General features: G+C 44.7%; 2 non-coding genes and 1 pseudogene across 2 annotated transcripts; 1 reads left to right on the top strand and 2 right to left on the bottom strand.

Annotated features, from left to right (window-relative positions):
- Positions 1-2110: 2110 nt before the first annotated feature.
- On the bottom strand, positions 2111-2217 carry LOC128579989 (U6 spliceosomal RNA). The gene has a single exon (XR_008378354.1). It is a non-coding gene; the product is annotated as a U6 spliceosomal RNA (small nuclear RNA).
- A 7223-nt stretch (positions 2218-9440) lies between these two features.
- LOC128579935 (uncharacterized) lies at positions 9441-9589 on the top strand (annotated as a pseudogene).
- A 2805-nt stretch (positions 9590-12394) lies between these two features.
- On the bottom strand, positions 12395-12499 carry LOC128580044 (U6 spliceosomal RNA). Its single transcript, XR_008378405.1, has one exon. It is a non-coding gene; the product is annotated as a U6 spliceosomal RNA (small nuclear RNA).
- Between the last annotated feature and the right edge of the window lie 3975 nt (positions 12500-16474).

The raw sequence follows: 16474 nt of genomic DNA, 5'->3' as shown, positions 1-16474 counted from the left end.
GCAGGACAGCGAGGTTCCTTTTCTGCTTTAGCCTGTGTCTCCTGGCTCATCCAGCCCTTGGGCAGCCATCAGCACAGAGGCAAAAGTGAATGCATCTGTGTGCTTAACATTTTTGGAAATGCCTGCGGCTGGCCTGGCCAGGCGTGTGCGTTTGTGACCCTGGTGGAGGCCCTTTTCATTTCTGTCAGGGCTATGTGCCTCTTTCCTCTCCTCCTGGCACTCTGCTTGGCTCCCTGCGGTCCAGTTTCCACACTTAACACAGATTTGTACTTGCTCTTGGTGTCTTACAGAATAAAATCTCCTCTCTTTAGCAAGGTACCTGAGGCCCTGGCTCACTTCTCCATCGTCTTCTCTCTGGTTCAGTATTTGGTTTTTCACATCCTGGATTTTAATGTCCTCATGTCATTTCTTTGCCCATTTAATTCCTTTTTGTCTTTCTTAACCCTTCCATAAATCTCTGTGTAACTCTGTCACACATAGTTCTGTGAATGATTGAACAAATGTGTGAATGAATAAATAAGGATACAGACTATGGGGTTTAAAAAAAATGTGGTGAAATGCACATGACGAAATTGACCACTTTAACCATTTTTAAGTGTACAGTGAAGTGGCATTAAATACATTCATAATGTTGTGCAACCATCACCACTATCCACTTCCAGAAGTTTTTCATCACCTAACTGGAAACTCTGAATCCATTAAGGACCATTTGGAATGCCCTCTCCTCCTGGTCCTGGCAACCGCTTTTTGCCTCTATGAATTGGCTACTTGTGGTCTTAGTCTGTTTTCTGTTGCTGATTACAGAATACCTGAACCTAGGTAATTTTTTTTTTCTTTGAGGCAGAGCCTCACTTTCTTGCCCAGGCTAGGAGTACCATGTGTCAGCAATCTCAAACTCCTGGGCTCAAGTGATCTTATTGCCTCAGCCTCTCAAGTAGCTGGGACTATAGGTGCCTGCTGCAATGCTGGACTATTTTTAGAGACAGGGTCTCACTGTTGCTCAGGCTGGTCTCGAACTTCTGAGCTCAAGAAATCCACCTGCCTCGGCCTCCCAGAGTGCTGGGATTACAGGTGTGAGCCACTTTGCCCAGCTGAAATTTATGAAGAAAAAAATTTATTTCTTACAGTTATGGAGGCTGGGAAGTTCAAGGTTGGTGGGTACATCCTGTAAGAGCCTTCCTGCTGGCAGAGACTCTCTGAAGAGTCCTGAGGTGGTGCAGACACATGGTGAGGGGGCTGGGCAGGTTAATGTGCTAGGTCAGGTCTCTCTCCCTCTTCTCAAAAATCCACCAGTTCTCACCCACAATAACCCATTAATTCATTCATGAGGACAGAGCCCTCATGGTTTACCCACCTCCTAAAGGCCCCACCTTTCCGTACACTGGGGATGAAGTTTCAATAGGAGTTTTGGAGGAGGTATTCAAACCACAGAATGGTAATTCATATGAGTCGATCAGGTCACATTTATCCTTTTGTGACTAGCTTATTTCACTTAGCATGATCCTTAAGTCTTATTCATGTTGTAGCATGTGCCAGAATTTCCTTTCTTTTCAAGGCTGAATAATATTTCATTGTATGTATACACCATGCTATGTTTATCCATTCAGACAGATGATAGATTTTTGTTTGAACATTTAATCTCAGCATTGTCTATACTAGCAAAATATTGGAAGACATCTGAATGTCCCAGTGTAGGCTCGGCGCCCATGGTTCAGTGGTTAGGGCACTGTTCACATGCACCAGGGCTGGCGGGTTCAGACGAGATCGGGCGTGTTCAGGGTGGTATGGCTGTAGACGGGCTGGCAGGTTCAAACCTGGCCGGGGGCTGCTAAACAACAGTGACAACAACAACAACAACAAATAGCTGGGCATTTTGGTGGGTATCTGAAAGAATTGCTTAAGCCCAGCTGTTTGAGGTTGCTGTGAGCTGTGATGCTACGGCACTCTATGAAGGGTGATATAGTGAGACTCTGTCTCAAAAAAAAAAATAAAGTCCCAGTGTAGGGGATCAATTAAATAAAGTAGGCACCATACAGTAGAACACTGTGTAACAGTGATAAAGAAGTGGCCCTGTCCACCTACACCAGTGATTTTCTTTTTTTTTTTTTTTTTAAATATGGAACGCTTCACGAATTTGCGTGTCATACTTGCGCAGGGGCCATGCTAATCTTCTCTGTATCGTTCCAATTTTAGTATATGTGCTGCCGAAGCGAGCACTACACCAGTGATTTTCAACTGGTGTGTTGTGAGAGGATCTTAGCTGTGCCATGAAAAATTTTAAAGATTGTTAATTAAATTATTTTCCAAAGCAGGACATGGTGGCTCACACCTGTAATCCTAGCATTTGGGGAGGCTGAGGCAGGTGGATTGCTTGAGCTCAGGAGTTCAAGACCAACCTGAGCAAGAGTGAGACCCTGACTCTACTAAAGAAAATAGAAAAACTAGCTGGGCCTTGTGGTGGGTGCCTGTAGTCCCGGCTACTTGGGAGGCTAAGGGAAGAGGATTGCTTGAACTCAGGTGTTTGAGAGTTGTCCAAGTGAGAGAGAGAGACCTTGACTCATAAAAAACAAAACAAAACAAAACAAAAAAACAACAACTGAGGCTGGGCTTGGTGACTCACGCCTGTAATCCTAATACTATGGGAGGATGAGGTGAGTGGATTGCTGGAGCTCACAGGTTCCAGACCAGTCTGAGCCAGAGTGAGATCTCATCTCTAAGAATAGCCAGGTGTTGTGGTGGGTGCCTGTAATCCCAGCTGCTTGGGAGGCTGAGGCAAGAGAACTGCTTGAGCCCAAGAGTTTGAGGTTGCTGTGAGCTATGACACTATGGCATTCTACCAAGGGCGACAAAGTGAGACTCTGTCTTCAAAAAAAAAGGAAAGAAGGAAAGAAAGACCCAGCTGAGCACCGTGGCTCACGCCTATAATCCCAGCACCGTGGGAGGATGAGGTGGGAGCATTGCTTGAGCTCAGGAGTTTGAGACTTGTCTGAGCAAGGGACTGCAACTCATGGAAAAAGTGAAAAACCCAGTTGGGTGCTGCAGCGATCACCTGTAATCCTAGTGGCTTCTGGAGGCTGAGGCAGCCCGATGCCCACAGCCCGAGTCTGAGGTCGCAGTGAGCTATGATGCCACTGCACTCTACTCAGGACATAGGGTGGGACTCTGTCTCAACAACAACAGCAACAACAGCAACAAAAAGAGGGTAGCTTGAGCTCAAGAGCTCAAGTGAGCACCATGGCATTCAACCCAGGGCAACAGAGCAATTCTGTGTCTCAAAGAAAAAAAAATAGTTTTGAAAGAAGTTCAAAGCACAGTAAATATATTTTTTGTTTTATCTTTTTTTTTTTAGACATAGTCTCACTCTTTCGCCCTTGCTGGAGTGCCGTAGTGTGATAGCTCACAGCAACCTCAAACTCTTGGGTTCGGGCGATTCTCTTGCCTCAGCCTCCTGAGTAGCTGGGCCTACAGGTGCCTGCCACAACACCCAGCTAATTACTTTATTTTTAGTAGAGATGGGGTCTTGCTCTTGCTCAGGCTGGTCTTGAACTCCTGAGCTCAGGCGATCCTAAGTGTTCCCTGCAAGTTTAACTATAGGTTCAAGGGTGCCATAAGTGAGATAAAAATGGTTGAAAAACACTGACCTACACTGATATGGAAACAGGCATAGGTACGGACATACCTGATTTGCATGGTTGCCAGAAGTTGCCTTCAGGGGAGGGGACTGAAGGATGTGCTGTTTTCTGTATATTCTTTTTTATCTTTCATATATATATATATTTTTTGTAGAGACAAGAGTTTCACTTTATGGCCCTTGGTAGAGTGCCATGGCATCACACAGCTCACAGCAACCTCCAACTCCTTAAGAGAGAATTGCTTAAGCAATTCTCTTGCCTCAGCCTCCTCAGTAGCTGGGACTACAGGCGCCTGCCACAACACCCGGCTATTTTTTGGTTGCAGTTCAGCCGGGGCGGGTTTGAACCTGCCACCCTCGGTATATGGGGCCGGCGCCTTACCAACTGAGCCACAGGTGCCGCCCCCGTGTTTTCTATTTTTAAAGAATGTTGAAAAGAATGCAAATAACCTGCCCCGAGGGAGAAGTGATTAATTTCCTCCAGATCTTATACAGAGAAGGATGCTTTGTCATCCACAAATAAATATTATGTTAAGTCAGCAAGGAAAAATCTAAATTAAACTTCGTTGGTTAATTTTTTTTTACTCTCAGTAAAGATTAACCATTGGTCTGATTCTTTGACCATCCCAGGGATTTTTAAATAACTGAATCTTATCCACAAAGTAGTGATCAGATCTGTTTCGGTATTCAGAGATTGACCTGAAAATGCCCCATCATAATGAATTTAAGAACAAAACTTTGACTTTATACACAGTTCCTTTCAGCAGCTGCTCAAGTGCAGGCTTCTGGGTTTTTGTTCCTGCTAAGCTAGGTATAGTAGCAAGGAAAATCGCTTTAGGATGATTTTGATAGCCTTGTCCTTTTTTTTTTGTAGAGATAGAGTCTCACTTTACTGCCCTTGGTAGAGTGCCGTGGCGTCACACGGCTCACAGCAACCTCCAGCTCTTGGGCTTACGTGATTCTCTTGCCTTAGCCTCCTGAGCAGCTGGGACTACAGGCGCCCGCCACAATGCCTGGCTATTTTTTTTGTTGCAGGTTGGCTGGGGCTGGGTTTGAACCCACCACCCTCAGTATATGGAACCGGCGCCCTACTCACTGAGTCACAGGTGCCGCCCTTGATAGCCTTGTCTTAATAAATGCTTATGTCTGGATCCATAGAGGCCAGTGTCTCCTGCAGGGGTGATGGATAGGCCTTCCTAGAGAATGAATGTGTGTTGGTTACTAACGTAACTGTTTGTGTTAATTGCTGTCATTTGTATTATGGTCTCCTTGGTGCCTGCGCAGTACATATCTGCTTGTCATTTGGCTAGGTTTCACCCCATTCAAAGCTGTGAGATTACCAGATCATTCTTCCTCCTCTCTCTCAGGTGACTGTGAAATCACTCTGGCACATCAACACCATGACCCACCGAGGGCGGGTAAGTGAATCATATGCATTTGTGACAAATAATTTTCCTGGTTCAAATATTTCAATTTAATAAAAATGTAACATACTCATTATGTTCCTGGTTCCTGAAAAAAACTGCTTGGAAATTCCCGTATATAATCAATGGAGCTGGGACGACTCTGGATGTCACTAGTAGTGGCTAACATGTCTGTAGCTCCTTCTCCATTACTCCTCCTTGTTCTTAAAATGAAGCATTGATCATTTTTAATATCCAGTCCCTGTTTCAGCTCTCTGTTTTCAGCTCCTCACACTCCCATGCCTTCATGGTCACGGCTCCGGCTTCCTCACAACTCTAAGTTTTCTGAGCACTTTATAATTGCTCTTATTCTTGGCTTTACCTCTTTTCTTTCTCAAATGCTAGAATGCTCTTCCATGCTCCACATGCCCTGCTCAGCTATTTCTCAGAGGCCAGAGGAGGTGTGACTCTCACAGGTCAGGGCGTGCACGGCTCCTGTCGTGGCCACTTGGGTGGCCTCCTTCACCCACTGCATTATCATTGCTTGCTCATACTGGCTGTATTACAAACTCTTCTGGGCAGTGGTTCTCACCTCCTCTAGGGAACATCAGCAGCACCTGGGGGCTTATTGAAACCCACTCCAGAGTTTCTGATTCAGTAGCTGTGAGGTGGAGCCTGAGAATTCCATTTCTTAACAAATTCCCAGTGGATGCTGCTGCTGCTGGTCTGGGGACCACACTGTGAGAATGCTGGTCCAGGGCAAGAACTGGGGTTTTCTTCATGGTCCTGGTATCTAGCCCACTTTGGTACACGCTGATGGGCAACTGGTTTGTAAGCATTGAATGAATGTGTGCAGTCAAAGGGGTTCTAGTGTGCACTTAATACCTCTGGGGTTCAGAGGTGGGATGTGGGGGGATGTGGGAGGGAAGAGTCCCTGACTCTTCTCTGCCCATCTTGGGTTGGAACCTGGCAGGTCTTTGGCCATCCAGTGGCTTCTGATGGCTGCAGTATAAGTGGCACCCCATCCCTGAATTGCACCAGGCGTACAATTCACCAGGCTTGATGGGAGGATTAGCAAATCGGAATCAATTCACAGCCTCTCTTAACAGTTCAACTGAAATTGCATCTAATTGAGGCTCATTCATAAACCTCATTGATGTAAATAACTGCACATGTGGAGGATCCACCACAAAGGATGATAATTATTTCCCAGTGAAAATCCAACCGTAGGCTCATCACTGTTGCTATGACAACCATGAGAAAAGCTGGTTGCCCACAGTTACCCATGTTACCAGATGTCACTGGTGCTTGAGTGTTAGCTTTGAATGAGACCCCAGAGCGTAATGGGGAAAGGTGTTGGGACCTGTGTAAGTGAGTCTGAATGAGAGCCCGTCCCTGTCCTTTCCGGCATCTCTGAAGTCCCTTTTTTTTTTTTTTTTTTAACCCTGATGCAAGAATCTGTCTCATTACAGGAACATTGAATTGTCATCTTGGAACCAGGGAGTCCTAAAACGACCAATCCTTTAAATAGCCTTTTTCTTTTTAAATTTCTTTGTCACTGGGTGGCACCTGTGGCTCAGTGAGTGGGGCACCGGCTCCATATATTGAGGGTGGCGGGTTCAAACCCAGCCCCGGCTGAACTGCAACAAAAAAATAGCTGGGCGTTGTGGCGGGTGCCTGTAGTCCCAGCTGCTTGGGAGGCTGAGGTAGGAGAATCGCGGAAGCCCAAGAGCTGGAGATTGCTGTGAGTCCTGTGACATCATGGCACACTACCGAGGGCGGTAAAGTGAGACTCTGTCTCTACAAAAAAAAAAAAAAAATTTCTTTGTCACATTTTTAAACTAAGTAACACACAGATGTGCTTTGAGCCTTAACAAATGCAAAAGGTATATGAGGATATTTTTTTCTCTTATCTTGCCGCCCCTTCTACCCATTTCCTATCTTGTCCCAAAGCATTTTTTTATGCCTACATAAGTCAATACAAAATATGTTCCTTTCCTCTTCTTTTTACAGTGCAAGGTATTGCGATATTTGGATGTATCAAATTTATTCATCCAGTCCCAATTGATGGGCATTTAGATGTTTCCAGGACTTTGCTATCACAGATAAGGCTGTGATGACCAGCCTTACCTTAAGGGCATTTTGCACATGAGAGTTATCTATAGAATAGTTTCAGGATGTAGAATTGCTAGGTCAAAGGTGTAACTTTAAATTGACCTCCATACATCTTGTTTTGATTTGTATTCCCATTAGCCCTGTATGTGAGGCCATTTCCTCAGAGTCCCACAAAGAGTATTTGTCAAACTTTTTAGTTTTTTTCATTTTATTTAATTATTTTTTTAGAGACAGTCTCACTTTATTGCCCTCAGTAGAGTGCTGTGGCATCACAGCTCACAGCAACCTCTAACTCCCGGACATAGGCAATTCTCTTGCCTCAGCCTCCCGAGTAGCTGGGACTAGAGGTGCCTGCCACAATGCACAGCTGTTTTTTTGTTGCAGTTTGGCTGGGGCCAGGTTCGAACCCACCATCCTTGGTATATGGGGCAACCCACCACCCTTGGTATATGGGGCCGGCACCCTACCCACTGAGCCACAGGCACTGCCCCCAAACTATTGAGTTTTTTGCTGATCTGGTAGGTGAGAAGGGATCAGTAGGGTTAAAAAATCTGCATTTTTCTTGTTATGTATTTGATTTTATCGACCATCTATTCATATGCTTTGCTTATTTTTCCACTGGGTTGTTGACCTTTTTCTTAGGAGGTACTCTTACCATATTAGCAAAGTTAGCTGTTTGTGAGAAGAGGTTCAAATGCTTTTCTCTTCCAATTGTCATTTACCCCTGGCTTTGACAGCGCAGCAGGATGGATCAGAGTGCAGGCCCTGTAGCCAGGCTGTCCAGGTTGGCCTACTGTCCAGGTTGGTCAGTAGGCTGTGTGACAATGGAAATTTACCTCTCTGTGCTTCACTTTCCTCATCTGTAAAATGGGCACAGTAGTACCAACTTCGTAAGTTTCCCGTGTGGATTAAATGCTTAGCATATTTGAAATATTTGCAATGGTCTTCTATATAGAACATAGTAAGCCCTATATTTAATTCCTATTATTAATTAAATTACTTTTAGGGTTCTGGATTTTGTCATAGTTAAATAGGCTTTAAGAAACTTTTCTTATGCCCTTCTTTGCACTGCCTATGATGACTTATTTACTTCCCTAAGTCAGCATTAAAGTGACACACCTTCACAAAGTGGCAGTGGGCATTGGAACTGTGCCTTGTATAAGGTGAATATGAATGCAGAATAATGGTGGCCATTGCTTTTATTAGCATAGTACCAGCCACACTTTGGTTTATTATAATTTTTGCTTCTCTGTCTTTCCAGGTCTTGTTTTTTATCCCCAGAGATTTTGTTCTTGTTTTTGGTGCCCTGGGTAGAGTGCCGTGATGTCACAGCTCCCAACAACCTCAAACTCTTGGGCTCAAGTGATCCTCTTGCCTCACCCTCTCAAGTAGCTGGAATTACAGGGACCTGCCATCACGCCTGGCTATTTTTAGAGATGGGGTATTGCTGTTGCTCAGCTGGTCTTGAACTCCTGAGCTCAGGCAATTTACCTTCCTCAGCCTCTCAGAGTGCTGGGATTATAAGCATGGGACACCTCACCAGGCCTATCCCCAGAGATTTTCACAGAAAGACCTCAACAAGTGCTGATTGGCAAATGAACAGAGAAATGAGCTCACGACGATTTTGAGACTGCTTAGGTTAGATCATCCCTGGAAGTTCACAGAGGAGAAAACTGAGACAAGTGACTTGTCCATGATCAAAAAGTCCGAATGGAACCTAGAGCTTCTCTGTCCAAGGCTTTTTCCACCACCTTGAAATGCAGCAGCTGGGGGAGGAGGGAAGCCTGTTAGCCTCCAGGCCACATTGGCCCCAGGCTGGAGAGAGTGGTGTTGGATGTCCTTTATACCAGGCCTCTCTGTCAGTCGCTGTGCGTCAAGGTCTCCTATTCCAACTTCTTTTTTTTTGGAGACAGAATCTCACTTTATCATCCCGGATAGAGTGCTGTGGCATCATAACTCACAACAACCTTAAACTCTTGGGCTCAAGGGATCCTTCTGTCTCAGCCTTCTGAGTAGCCAGGACTATAGGCACCCTCTGAGACGCCAAGCTAGTTTTTTTTATTTTTAGTAGAGATGAGGCATCTTGCTCTTGCTCAGTTTGGTCATAAACTCCTGAGCTCAAGGGATCCACCCACCTTGGCCTCCCAGAATACTAGGATTATAGGCATGAGCACTGCAACCAGCCCCATTCCAACTTCGGAAGCATCATACGTTTTCCTTGTTCATGCTAAACCCATTAAAATAGAAAAAATGGTTATGGAGTTGAATTGGATCAAATTTAATTTTTCTCTAGCTTTGCACAGTGGCAGTATTGTAGCCAATGAGGTTTATCCGAGGTGCGATTATTGCTAATTGAAAACTTTTCTCAAATTTAATTTTTCTGGGCCTTGCTTATTCTAAGTGGGAGCAGGCATTCATTTTTTCACTTGTTCATTGAACACACATTTGTAGAGCCTCTGCAGACTGTTTCTGGGGCCACTGTGGCTGTGAAGATTAGCAAAGTGAGAGCCTTTGTACACACAGAACTCAAAGAACTGCAGAGCAGCCACCTCAGAGGTCTGTGAACACTGCAGACTTTAGATGGCCGGGGCTTCCCAGCACGCACACCGAGCTTTAGAGAACACAAGGTGAAGACCTGTCTGTTTGGCTCCAGGCAGAGTTTACTAAGCACCACAGAAGGCTGGGCACCGTGGCTCACACCTATAATTCTAGTACTCGGGGAGGCCAAGGTGGGTGGATCCCTTGAGCTCAGGAGTTTGAGACCAGCCTGAGCAAGAGCAAGACCCCGTCTCTACCAAAAATAGAAAAATTAGCTGGGTGTCATGGTGGGCCCCTGTAGTTTTGGATGGCTTGAGCCCAGGAGTTTGAGGTTGCTGTGAGCTAGGCTGAACCGTGGCACTCTAGCCTAAGGCAACAGAGTGAGGCTCTGTCAAAAAAAATAAAAAATCAAAGAAGATGTGACATTTGAGCTGCTTTTTTGGGGGAGAGGGGCGTGGAGACAGAGTTTCACTCTGTGGCCTGGGTAGAGTGTTGCAGCATCACAGCTCACAGCAACCTTAAACTCTTGGATTCAAGTGATCCTCTTGCTTTAGCCTCCTGAGTAGCTGGGACTACAGGTGCCCGCCATAATGCCTGGCCAGTTTTTCTATTTTTAGTAGAGACAGGGTCTCCCTCTTGCTCAGGCTGGTCTCAAATTCCTGAGCAATCTACCCACCTCAGCCTCCTAAAGTGCTAGAATTACAGGCATGAATCACCATGCTCAGCCTTGAGCTGCTTTATGAAGGACAACTAGGTGAGCCTAGTTTATTGTCCGTAATGCTGTTTGTAGATCTTTCCTGACTAATGATGCCCTTTATGTGATAGGCTATGCTGGGAACAGGCACAAAGATTATCCAGAACCTCAGGGTGTGCACCTTGATGGTGTGATGGCCTTGATGGTGTGATGGCGTTGATGGTGTGATGACCTTGATGGTGTGATGATGCATCCTCTAGCCAAGCTCTTGCAACCCCTGCCTCAACTTCTGCCCCATGTGGACTTGTACAATTTAGCAAATAAAAATACAGGATTCCAAGTCTGGCACAGTGGTGATTGTTAGAGTCCCAGCTACTGGGGAGCCTGAGGTGGGAAGATTGCTTGAAGCCAGGGGTTCAAGGCCAGCCTGGGCAACATAGTGAGGCCCTGTCTCTGAAATACATACATACATATATACATACATAAAAACAGAACTCCATGGGCTCAGTGTCTGTAGCTCAGCGGCTAGGAAGCCAGCCACATGCCTCTGGGGCTGGCGCGTTCAAATCAGGCAAGGGCCTGCCTAACAACAATGACAACTACAACAACAAAAAATAGCTGGGCGTTGTGGCAGGCACCTGTAGTTGCAGCTACTCGGGAGGCTGAGGCAAGAGAATTGCTTAAGTCCAAGAGTTTGAGGTTGCTGTGATCTGTGTGATACCAAAACACTCTACCGAAGGTGACAAAGTGAGACTCTGTCTCAAAAAAAAAAAAAAAAAAAAAACGAAAAGGAAAGAAAAGAAAAGAAAAACTTTAGATAAATTAAGAGTTTAAGTGAGCAAGAAAAGGACAAATAAAAGATTCATGAATTTGGCGGTCCCCAGAACCAGGACAGATTTAGGACAGAGGGGTGTGGCATGGTTTGATAACATTTATGGACATGAAAAGGAAAGTGACATACAGAAAATGGAAATGAGTCCAGAAGCAGCTGGGGCTCGGCATTTGCCTTGTTTGATGATGGTTTGAACTGCTGGCCGCCTGCGATTGGTTGAAGCATGGCAGCTGTGGTTGGCTGAGACTCAGCCGTTGTTACAGAGGCACATTACTAGTTAGGTTTTCAGTTTGTCTATGTATTAAGTTAGGTTGTAGCTTGTAAGAACTCAAGCATGCTAGTACGAAGGCTTTCTCAGGTCAAGCTTAGTTTGATTTAACAATTCTCCCCTTTTGGCAAGCTTCTCAATTTTGAGAAATTGACTAAAACTTTGGGCATCAATCCCACTTTCTGCCATCATCATAAATGACTTATTTGGTATCACTATGCAATTCACAAGTCATGTCTGGTCTTGTATGGAGTTCACAAGTCATGATGTCACACTAGTTGAATAACTTTTTATGTTCTTGCTGATCTAGTTGAAGAGATAGCATTCAATGCTCAGTGGAGGGCTGCATATGAAACGTTTGGGACTTGAGAGGGTGCAGTATGCCAAGGAGGTTTTATGATGACTGTCAAGAAGGTAATATTAAAAAACCAAAGTTTACCTCTTAACAAGAGTTCTTATGAAACAAACCAAACCAAATCAAATAAGGGAAAGTTCAGGCAATAGGGGCAGTTCAACAGCAATTGAGTCTAATTGGTCATAATCTTTGTTTAGGGTGTGATGATGAAGAAAGACCATACTTTCCTGTAAAATGGCCTGTTTTAAAGAGGTATCTTTTTTTTTTTTTTTTTTTTAGAGATAGAGTCTCACTTTATAGCCCTTGGTAGAGTGCCCTGGCATCACACAGCTCACAGCAACCTCCAACTCCTGGGCTTAAGCGATTCTCTTGCCTCAGCCTCCCGAGTAGCTGGGACTACAGGCGTCCACCACAATGCCTGGCTATTTTTTTTTTGGTTGCAGTTCAGCCGGAGCTGGGTTTGAACCCGCCACCCTCGGTATATGGGGCCGGCGCCTTACCGACTGAGCCATAGGCGCCGCCCTGTTTTTTTTTTTTTTTTTTTTAGGTATATAAACTAAAAATATGGAACACTTCAGGAGTCTGAGTGTCATCCTTGTGCAGGGGCCATGCTAATCTGCTCTGTCATTCCAATTTCAATATGTGTGCTGCTGAAGCGAGCACAAGGTATCCATTTTTGTTGTTAGCCCTGTAACACATGTCATAGTAGTCTGGAAACACACTGGAAAAAATGTAAAGATTAGAAAACTTTGGAAAATCCAAGCTTGTCATCCACCACTTAGGGTACCTGCAAACCAACTGTTAGTCGCTTCCATAAACGTATCATGTCGGCTCGGCGCCTGTGGCTCAAGCAGCTAAGGCGCCAACCACATACGCCTGAGCTGGCGGGTTCGAATCCAGCCTGGGCCCGCCAAACAACAGTGACGGCTGCAACCAAAAAATAGCCGGGTGTTGTGGCGGGCGTCCGTAGTCCCAGCCACTTGGGAGGCAGAGGCAGGAGAATTGCTTGAGCCCAGGAGTTGGAGGTTGCTGTGAGCTGTGATGGCACAGCACTCTACCCAGGGTGAGAGCTTGAGGGTCTGTCTCAAAAAAACAAAACAAAACCATATCATGTGTCTCTATCTCTTGAGAGATTTCCTCAATGCATTTGGTGGCAGTGTCTAAGAAAATAGCAGCGTCAGCCACTTTTTAAAATTAAACTTTGTGTAGTTACAAATTCAGGAGAGAGATAGAGTTCCCTACTAAACATAAGCCCCCAGCTTAGCAAAAAGATATAAAGCTGCACGATGTTCCATTAATTGTGTGTGTGTGTTTAAACCAAGGTCTCACTCTGTCACCTGGACTGGTGTGCAGTAGTGTCATAATAGCTCACTGCAACCTCAAACTCCTGGGCTTGAGTGATCCTCCCACCTCAGCCTCCCAAGTAGCTGGGACTATAGGCACCACCTCACCCAGCTAATTTTTCTATTTTTAGTAGAGATGGGAGTCTCACTCTTGCTCAGGCTGGTGTCCAAATCCTGAGCTCAAGAATCCTCCTGCTTAGGCCTCCCAGAGTGTTAGGGTTACAGCGCTGGCCTGCACCGGCTGCGGACCACTATTTCTGACACTCATACACAGGCAGAGGTAGTAGAATAGCAGGGTCAAGTGGATTGTACCATTTTAGGTGGAGATTAGAAGGAGGCAGGAGAAGAATTTCGTAAGATGTTAAGTCTACTTACTGAAAACTGCCAAGTGTGATGGGAAGTTCATAGACTTTCCTCTGTAAGTGGGACTTCAAATTAGGTTCATTTCTTAAAACCCGCTCAGATGAAGCTTCTACCCACTTGGATGCTGCTGCTCCTGCTTTTGAACAATTAGTATGCGCCTTAGCTGCTGGGGCTAACTGCAGGCTATAATATACACCAGGCCTCTGTTTTCCCCGTGTTTTGGGGTAAGAACTCTTACTGGTGGATTGTTATGCATTCGGGAATGAACAAGGTGAAAGGTTTAGAAGTCATAAAGCTGGAGGCTGCTGTAAGGCCAATTTCATGACCGTCTTCCCAAGGTAAAGACTCTGAAACTGCGTTCTGGTAAGTTCATACAAGGGTGAAGCTTTTAAAGAAAAATTTAGGTCCCAGGATGTGCAATCCTGCAAATCTAAGAAAGCCTCTTAATGGTCTTTCAGTTTTGGGTTGAGGAAAATTTTGAATAGTTTATATTCTCTTGGGTATGAGGGAAATCCCTTCAGCAGTCCAGTCATGTCCCAAATAGTGGACATGATTTTTTCTCTTGAAAACTGAAGTTTTTCCATCAAAGCCTTGTAACTTTTATGTTGCTGTAAAAGGTAAACTGAGCCATTTTAGAACACTCTAGCAGGGGTGTCCATCCTGGGGTCTGAGGGCCACATGTAGATTATTTGAGGTCTGTTTTGCTTATCTGTGGTGCCAGATACTCAAAAAGTAAGCACGCACCTTTTTTCCCCTTTTTTTGCTTATCTCAGCCTCCCTTAGTGTTTTTGTTTTTAGTGTGTGGCTCCAAGACAACTTTTATTCTTCCAACGTGTGGCAGAAAAGTAAAAAGGCTGGACATTCCTGCTCAGCAAGAGGACATAACAGGTCATCCACTACTGAATAAGAGGAGAATGTCTCTGGGCACAGAGGCTTGCACCTGTAATCCTAGCACTGGGACGTCAAGATAGGTGAATTGCTTGAGCTCAGAAGTTTGAGATCAGCATGAGCAAGAGTGAAACCTGGTCTCTGCTAAAAATAGAAGAACTAGCTGGTTATCCTGGCAGATGCCGGTAGTCCCAGCTACTCAGGAGGCTGAGGCAGGAGGATCACTAGAACCCAAGAGTTTGAGGTTGCTGTGAGGTATGTTGACGTCATGGCACTCAAACCAGAGACTCTGTCTCAAAAAAAAAAAGCAAGACACGATTGCAAGAGGGATTTTACCTACCAAATGCAATCAGTGTAAACTGGCTTATGGTACCCTCAATGAATCCCCAACAATAAAAAAAAATAATAAATAAAAAAAGAGGAGATAAATTTTTTTTTTTTTTTTGTGGAGACAGAGTCTCACTCTATCGCCCTCAGTAGAGTGCCATGGCATCACACAGCTCACAGCAACCTCCAACTCCTGGGCTTAAGTGATTCTCTTGCCTCAGCCTCCCGAGTAGCTGGAACTACAGGCGCCCGCCACCACGCCCAGCTATTTTTTGGTTGCAGTTCAGCCGGGGCCGGGTTTGAACCTGCCACCCTCGGTATATGGGGCCAGCGCCTTACCGACTGAGCCACGGGCGCCGCCTGATAAATTTTTAATAGAAGAAAAAAAACCCTAGAATTTAGAGGGAACTATAGGCTAGAGCCTGATGTAATGATGGGAGAAATACAAAGGGGCTGCAGTAATAAACCCTTATGGCATTGCAGTCCAGGTGTCCAACTGATTTTTCTTTCTTTTTTTTTTTTCTTTGTCCTACTGATTTTTCTAAGTAAAAGTGAACAGATAACTGACTCTCTTTCTGAACTGGAATTCTAAAGAAGGCTGAGCAAGGGTTTATTACTGTGAACCACTTTGAATCAGCAGGTACGTTAGATAATAAAGTTTTAAGGATTTGGGACCACAGGAAATCTTGGTATTACAATTCTACTAATTGCCTATAAATCTTGAACAAGTCTTTTTTCTGATGGGATTGGAATGTTTCTAGGACTAGTTCACAGAATTATTAAGTCCTTGTATAATTAAATCTTCCACAATTGGCAAGAGGCCTTGAATTGCTTCAGGTTTTAGTGGATATTGGGATAATACAGGCAAAGGTGTAGAATGGTCTAATTTGGACTTTTATAGATTCCACACTTTTAATCCTTCCTAGATCACTTGAGGAGAGGCCCATATACACTCAGGTATTTCAGAAATGTCAGGGGTATGACAGGCCTTAGTTTCTTATCAATTTCTACCTTGTGGAGAGCTTAACAGTTCTGGTTCAGGACAGTCAAGAGACTCAGATTATTTCTGTTCCAGAGGAGAATTTTATATGCCCTTTCATCTTTGAAAGTAGGTCTTGCCGGGTGGCGCCTGTGGCTCAAGGAGTAGGGCGCCGGTCCCATATGCTGGAGGTGGCAGGTTCAAACCTAGCCCTGGCCAAAAACCACAAAAAAAAAAAAAAAAAAAAAAAATAGGTCTTGCCCTAGCAAATTTACTGGAGCAGTATCACATGGTAAAAGGCTATGTTTTTCTGAAGACGAACCCAAAGTCATTTGGTTCAGATAGGAAAACTTGAACTTAATTAAAACCCCCACCACAGAAGCAATCTTTTTTACTCCAAGGGATTTGTTGGTTTATTAAAGTGATGTTTATGGTAGATAAGGTGGTGCTGATAATGGGATTGTACAAGATTCCCCACTTATTTTAACGCTTGTTTCTCCATGTTTAAGAGTGTGTTTTTTTTTGTTTGTTTGTTTGAGACAGAGTCTCACTTTGTCACCCTCGGTAGAGTGCTGTGGTGCAACCTCAAACTCTTGGGCTCGGCTGTTTTTAGAGATGGGTCCTGCTCTTGCTCAGGCTGGTCTCCAATCTGTGAGCTCAGGCAATGCACCTGCCTTGGCCACCCAGAGTGCTGGTATTACCCGTGTGAGTCACTCTTTTTACTCTTTTTCTCTTTTT

Source organism: Nycticebus coucang, chromosome 2, assembly GCF_027406575.1.
Source record: "Nycticebus coucang isolate mNycCou1 chromosome 2, mNycCou1.pri, whole genome shotgun sequence".
Taxonomy (NCBI): domain Eukaryota; kingdom Metazoa; phylum Chordata; class Mammalia; order Primates; family Lorisidae; genus Nycticebus; species Nycticebus coucang.
Note: the sequence above shows the minus strand (reverse complement) of the source record. Positions and strands in the feature narration are given on the sequence as shown.